General features: G+C 42.2%; 1 long non-coding RNA gene across 1 annotated transcript; it reads left to right on the plus strand.

Moving 5' to 3' along the window:
* LOC137778684 (uncharacterized) lies at positions 1-4,834 on the plus strand. The gene is made up of 3 exons (XR_011076972.1): positions 1-103; positions 782-1,090; positions 2,925-4,834. It is a non-coding gene; the product is annotated as an uncharacterized lncRNA (long non-coding RNA).
* Positions 4,835-7,458: the final 2,624 nt, after the last annotated feature.

Here is a 7,458-nt window from a genome sequence, read left to right on the forward strand (position 1 = left end):
GGGTCTGGCGAGCGGAGGGCCTGGGTCCAAGTCCACTGCCCTTTGGTCCCCAGAGTCACCTCCCTTTTCTATCCCAGCACCCCAGGCTTCTCCGGGGTTCACGGTGAGACGGGGCTCCAGCCGGGGAGGACGGGCGGGGACGCAGGTGGATGTGTACGGCCGTGTTCCGCGATCCCCCTCGCCACGACCGTCCCCAGACGGGGTGGAGGGTCCGTGTCCCTGTCCTTCGTCCCAGCCTCGGCCGTAGGAAGCGCCGTCTCCCCGCAGATACAGCCTTGGATCCCTGGTTTCTGGACTGGGATGAGATACCTCTGGGACCGGGAGGAGGCAGCCTGCGTGCCCCACCTACGCCGCCTCGTCCTCGGTTTTCACCCCAAATGACCCTAGCCTAATTTCTGTGCTCCCCGATCGTCCTCCTTTGCTTTCCTTCTGGTGAAAGCTTGTCTCCTGGGTTCCTAGGGACCTCGCGGTGTAAAATGAGAAAGACCCTAGAGGCTACCAAGCTCCACGGTTTTGTTTTTGATTTTTTTAGTAGAGAAGTTTAAGACTCATAAGTGTTTGCAGATCATCTGCTCACCCCCAAATCCACCACCATTAATGGCAGTGATTAAAGAATGTTTGAAGCTTAGTGAATAAAGTGAGTTGAACGCAGTAGGAAAAGGTGACATGCACTTCACCCTCTTCCTTGCAGTTTCCGAGCTTCCTGAAAGCTTTTTTACAGGAGTAATTTGAGACACCAGGTGAATTTTTTTTTTTTTTTTTTTTTTTTTTTTTAAAATAGAGACGGGGTCTCGCTATGTTGCCCAGGCTGGAGTGCAGTGGCTATTCACAGGCGCGATCCCACTACTGATCAGCACGGGAGTTTTGACCTGCTCCGTTTCCGACCTGGGCCGGTTCACCCCTCCTTAGGCAACCTGGTGGTCCCCCGCTCCCGGGAGGTCACCATATTGATGCCGAACTTAGTGCGGACACCCGATCGGCATAGCGCACTACAGCCCAGAACTCCTGGGCTCAAGCGATCCTCCTGCCTCAGCCTCCCGTGTAGCTGGGACTACAGGCGCGCGCCACCACGCCCGGCATGAGACACCAGGTGAATTTTTCAGTTGTGGGAGCCAACTGTGCTTGACTCAGAGGGCTGAGTAGTGAGGGGCGTCTGCCGTGGTGCGGCGGCAAGAGCAAGAGCGCTGGGCCATTTGCCCACTGGGCACTGGCACCCTCTCTGCCACTGGTTAGCGGGATGCTCTTAGACAAAACACCAAGTTTCAAATTTATCCTAAGTAAAGTAAACTAGACTGCATATCTCAGAGGGCCCTTCCAACTTGGACATTCATCGATAGAGGGAAATTAACTGAAAAATGCAGCTAGGCCAAACTTAATGCCCCATCTCCGTTTTCTGAAGTGCCACCAGTATACACAAAGACACTGTCATTATTGAGAAAGGCTGTTAAGTAGCAGAGGACCAAAGAAAACACTTATACAGGGCTGTGCTACACAGATCATTTGCAATCAATAAATAAGTTGCGGAGAATACCTTGTAAGCAGATCAATGAAACCTTACTATTTGCTGGAGAAATAGGTTGGTTACATAGTGTAATGGGAGACATAGGTAACTTACCTATGGACACATTATTTACTCATGTATTTTAAACCTGTGCTGCTATAGTATTCCTCCCATTCTTACTCAGATGTTTCATAAGTAACCTGACAGTTGCAATAGAGTAGCATCTCTTAATTTCTAAATGACATGCCCTTCCAAGTATTGCAATACCAGGCCTATAATGAATTTGTTGAACTTTCTCCAAATGGGCAAAAAATGTTGACATTGCATTCATTCAAACAAATGTTTTTTAAAATATCTCCTGGTTGCAAGGAACTACGTCATGTGACTTAAGGGCCACAATGAAAGTAAAAGACAGTCTTTATTCTTGAGGAGTAGTCTAATTGAAATAAGGCATGAAAGCATTAAAAATTAAATTTCAGGGTAAAAACTATCAAAATATTGCATACCAAACTGGAGACAGCTAGTGAGCTTAAAGTCAAGAGATGACTGAGTGCTGGAATCATTCAAGAAATGCAAAATAAAACCCAGTCTTTCTACTGCTACTTGCCTAGAACATGAGCAGGAAAACACTCCAGAAGGGCCTGTCCATGTCCTGACCTCAGCCCTGTATCTTTGAGTTTCACTCCCTTGGAGTCACTTCATTTTGATTCATACTGCCAGTGGGAGGGAAGGCCTCTAGGAATGCGTTATTCCCCATACCCCACCTTTAAATCTTTGATGAGATGTCAAAAACCAAGATTCCTTTTCCTTGATCTTAAAATACCTGAGAAAGAATGAGATTTTCGACAATATATCACTAAAAATGAAGGGAAATGAGCAAAGAAAATAAAATAGTTGGAAGGTGAAAATAAGAACGGCAACACAAATGATGACAGAATATAAATGCTATAAGATGGCTATCAGGAAAGCTTAAGTGGGTTTCAGTGTTTTTAAAAAATAAATACAAGTTTCAATTGTTTTCCCCTGTGCCCCAATGGATGGTCTTGTACACCGTACTTTGGTGATCACTTTCTAAGAGTATCTAGATGGCAGTGTAGCAGCATAGTTAGGACTCTGGACTTCAGACTTGGGTTTGAGTACTGGATCCACTACATTATGTTGTTAGACACATTTTTAAATCTTTCTCAGCTTTTAAAATAGGAATAATAATTGTGTACTTCATTAGGTTTCCATGAGACTTAAATGAGCTGTGTATGTAATGTACCGAATCTGCCTGGTACACAGCTAACATGAATGGCAGTTACTCAGCATTTACTATGTCACATCATTGGATCTAGTGACTTGTCTTCATGGATGAGGTGTAAGCAGCATAGCAACACCGTGTTACCTTTTAATACTGCTATTAAATTTTTCTACCCTGCAGAACAGCAAAAACTGATCTCATAAAACATCTAGGACAAAAAGGGAAGTCCTGCAGACAGACCCTGTTTGGATCAAGTGAGCCAGTTCTTTGAACCTGAACAATGACTGCTGAATCAAGGAATGCTACAGATTTGTCTCCCCGGGCTACCCAGGAGATGGAAGGCACAGTGATAGTGAAGGCGGAGGAGGAAGAGGAAGAAGATGAGGAAGACCGTTTTCAAACAGAAAGAAATAGCCTAGAGTCATCACCCCGATTTCTTAGTCGTTCCACAACTATGAACGAGAGAGCCTTATTATCATCGTATTTAGTGGCGTATCGCGTGGCAAAAGAGAAAATGGCTCACACAGCTGCTGAAAAAATTATTCTCCCAGCATGTATGGATATGGTACGTACCATCTTTGATGATAAATCAGCTGATAAATTAAGAACTATACCCCTTAGTGATAATACAATATCTCGTCGAATCTGTACTATTGCAAAACATTTAGAAGCAATGCTTATGACACGGCTACAGTCTGGTATAGATTTTGCAATACAACTTGATGAGAGCACTGATATTGCAAGCTGTCCCACACTCTTGGTATATGTCAGGTATGTATGGCAAGATGATTTTATAGAAGATCTGTTGTGTTGTTTAAATTTAAATTCACATGTAACCGGAGTAGATTTATTCACTGAATTAGAAAAGTGCATTGTTGGTCAATATAAATTAAACTGGAAAAATTGTAAAGGAATTTCAAGTGATGGAGCAGCAAATATGACTGGGAAACATAGCAGAGTTATTGAAAAATTGTTAGAAGCCACCCATAACAACTGTCTTTGGAATCATTGTTTTATTCACCGAGAAGCTTTGGTATCCAAAGAAATTCCGCCGAGCCTAATGGATGTATTGAAACATGCAGTGAAAATTGTTAATTTTATTAAAGGAAGCTCATCGAATAGCCGACTTCTTGAAATATTGTGTTCAGAGATTGGAGTGAACCATACCCACTTATTGTTTCATACAGAAGTTCGTTGGTTGTCTCAAGGAAAAGTATTGAGCAGAGTATACGAACTCAGGAATGAGATTTACATTTTTCTCATTGAAAAGCAATCGCATTTGGCAAATATTTTTGAAGATGACATTTGGGTAACAAAATTGGCGTATTTAAGTGACATTTTTGGCATTTTAAATGAATTAAATTCGAAGCTACAAGGGAAAAACAATGATATATTTCAATATCTTGAACACGTTCAAGGATTCCAAAAGGCATTATTGTTGTGGCAGGTAAGACTTAAAAGTAATCACCCCAGCTACTACATGTTCCCAACGCTGTTGCAACACATTGAAGAGAACGTTATTCATGAAGACTGCTTAAGAGAAATAAAATTAGAGATATTAGTACATCTCACTTCTTTGTCTCAAACCTTCAATCGTTACTTTCCAGAAGAGAAATTTGCATTGTTAAAGGAAGCTATTTGGATGAAAGATCCATTTGCTTATCAAACCCCAGAATCAATAATTGAGTTACACTTGGTGCCTGAAGAAGAGAATGAATTACTGCAGCTCAGTTCGTCATTCACACTGAGGAATTATTATAGGACATTAAGTTTATCAGCATTTTGGATTAAGATTAAAGATGAATTTCCACTGCTAAGTAGAAAGAGTATATTGCTATTATTACCATTCACATCTACCTATTTGTGTGAACTAGGATTTTCGATCTTGACACGATTAAAAACAAAGAAAAGAAATCGGCTCAACAGCGCACCTGACATGCGTGTTGCCTTATCTTCATGTGTGCCTGACTGGAACGAACTCATGAACAGGCAAGCACACCCATCACATTAAGTACAATCTTTATGAAATTTTGTTTTTGTACATTCTTAGGCACTTTTTGTATATTGTATTTAAATATTAATAAAATTATGGTTGGGATTTACTAGGTTTCATTTTCTTATATAGTAAGTATTGTTTCGTGAAACTTGTTTGTTATATGAATATGTGTGTATGTGTATGCAGAGTAATGATGTAAAATACATTTCTATGAATTGCTGTCAATTTGGAAAAATAGTGCTCTTAACACTCTTAGTTTTATACTCCAATCTGTCGCCTTGTCCACTGCTGCTGCCTTGCTTCTTTCAGGCAGAGCCCCATTCAGGTTCAGTTTCTCACCATTTATGTGCCTATGTGCTCTTCCTTGTCGGTTTTGTTTTGTTTTGTTTGTTTGTTTTTTGCCACACCACGCGGCTTGGGGGATCTTAGTTCCCCGACCAGGGATCAAACCCAGGCCCCCTGCAGTGGAAGCACAGAGTCCTAACCATGGGACCACCAGGGAATTTCTGTCTGTTCTAATTCCAGGAAGTGAATCTTGATGCTGATCATGGTCTAACACCATCCTCGTCGCTGGGTTTATTTATGCATGTGCAAGTGTTATAATTCTAGCTAAGGATATATGTAGGGCAGTCTATCAGGATATCTTTGTGAAGGTTTCCCTTGCTCTCAAGAAAGGACACAAGAGAAGATAATGATGATAGTGCCGTAGTTTTTGTATCTCCCCAAATCCCTCCTAAAAAACACACAGAGCACCATATGCTCCTGCAATCCCACTCCTGGGCATATATCTGGAGAAAACTCTAATTCACAAATATACGTGTACCCCAATGTTCAAAGCAGCACTATTTACAATAGCCAAGACATGGAAGCAACCCAAGTGTCCATCGACAGATGAATGGATAAAGAAGGTGTGGTAGTTACATTCAATGGAATGATTACCCATAAAAAAGAATGAAATTATGCCACTTGCAGCAACATGGATGGACCTAGAGATTATCGTATTAAGTGGAATAAACCAAAGACAAGTATCATATGATACTACCTATATGTAGAATCTTAAAAAATGATATAAATGAACTTATTTACAAAACAGAAATATACTCACAGACACAAAAAACAAACTTACCAAAGGGGATGGTGGTGGGGGCAGGGGAGAGATAAATCAAAAGTTTCAGATTAACAGATACACACTACCATGTATAAAATAGGTAAACAACAAGGACCTACTGTATCGCACAGGCAACTATACTCAATATCTTGTAATATCCTACAATAATGGAAAAGAATCTGAAAAAGAATATGTGTCAATAGATAGATGTATGTATAACTGAAAAAAAAAAAAAACAAAGAGCAACTAGGATTGCAAAGCTGAAACCCATGGACATCTACAACAAAACCAGGTGGCGGAACCAGCAACAGTTACAAAACTAGCACGGTCTCAAGCAATTCTGTAAAAGGAAACAGAAGCAACAAGCATCTGACAGATTAAAGAACTGCAAATAGTCAACAGGTATTCCTGCAATATTTCAGTGAGCTATACTGAGAACAGCAGCTGAAACCAGGATGAGTTTGTCCATTTCTTTTTTTTTCTTTTTTTTTTTTAGATTAATTTATTTTTGGCTGTGTTGGGTCTTCGTTTCTGTGCGAGGGCTTTCTCTAGTTGCGGCGAGCGGGGGCCACTCTTCATCGCGGTGTGCGGGCCTCTCACTATCGTGGCCTCTCTTGTTGGGAGCGCAGGCTCCAGACGCGCAGGCTCAGTAGTTGTGGCTCACGGGCCTAGCTGCTCTGCGGCATGTGGGATCATCCCAGACCAGGGCTCGAACCCGTGTCCCCTGCCTTGGCAGGCAGATTCTCAACCACTGCGCCACCAGGGAAGCCCTGTCCATTTCAATAGAGAGGAAGTGTTGGGAATTGGTGGTAAAGTCTGGGAGCAGTGTAGACTCTGTGAAATAGAATCCAAATTGACCAAGATGGGGACAAGAGAGATCAAGACTTATCTCTGTGTCCTTGAGGCTTGCTTTGCCCAGAATCAAGATCTGTTTGGCTCCTGTTAGTGAAAATTGGCCTTTGGCCAAGTTCCAGGTTTGTACAAGCACCATCCTGTGGACCATGGCAGTTTTTGTGGGGTCTTTTCTATCTAAAATCTTGCTTCTTCTTAGTCAAATACCTGCTTTCTTCATGTTTTCTCACTGTAAATTAAGAAGTATGTATAGCTCACGAGCACAGTGTTTCACCAGGGACGATTTGGAATCACAATGGCCACTTTCAGGGAACTTGACGTGAACAAGGTTGTTCATTTGAGAAGTGCCTTAAACGAAAAGGGAAGAAACTCTCACGAGAGTTCTGGACTCGCGCAAAAGTGGTGGTGAAGCAGCTGGCCCTGGCCTCGCGGTGCTGAAATTGAGGATTTTTAACACGAGAGATAGAATTGGAGTTAGAAGGTGAGTGACGGCAGAAGGTCCCACAGATGAGAGTCAGGAGACCGAGTCCAGTCGTGGGCCTGTCACTCCCTAACTGAACTGACCCAGGTTTGCTGTGAGGCTATCCTTTTTATCTAAGGATGCTTTGCAAATGGTCTCTATACATTATATGGTGTAATGATTATTGTTATCATCACCAGACACTGACACTGTGTCTTGGGTGGGGGTGGGGGATGAGTCTACCACGTGCGCAAACCCTTCTTACATTCTTACAGTTTCAGGTAATGACCAGGTCTGG

The sequence above is a fragment of the Eschrichtius robustus genome, chromosome 16 (assembly GCF_028021215.1).
Source record: "Eschrichtius robustus isolate mEscRob2 chromosome 16, mEscRob2.pri, whole genome shotgun sequence".
Classification (NCBI taxonomy): domain Eukaryota; kingdom Metazoa; phylum Chordata; class Mammalia; order Artiodactyla; family Eschrichtiidae; genus Eschrichtius; species Eschrichtius robustus.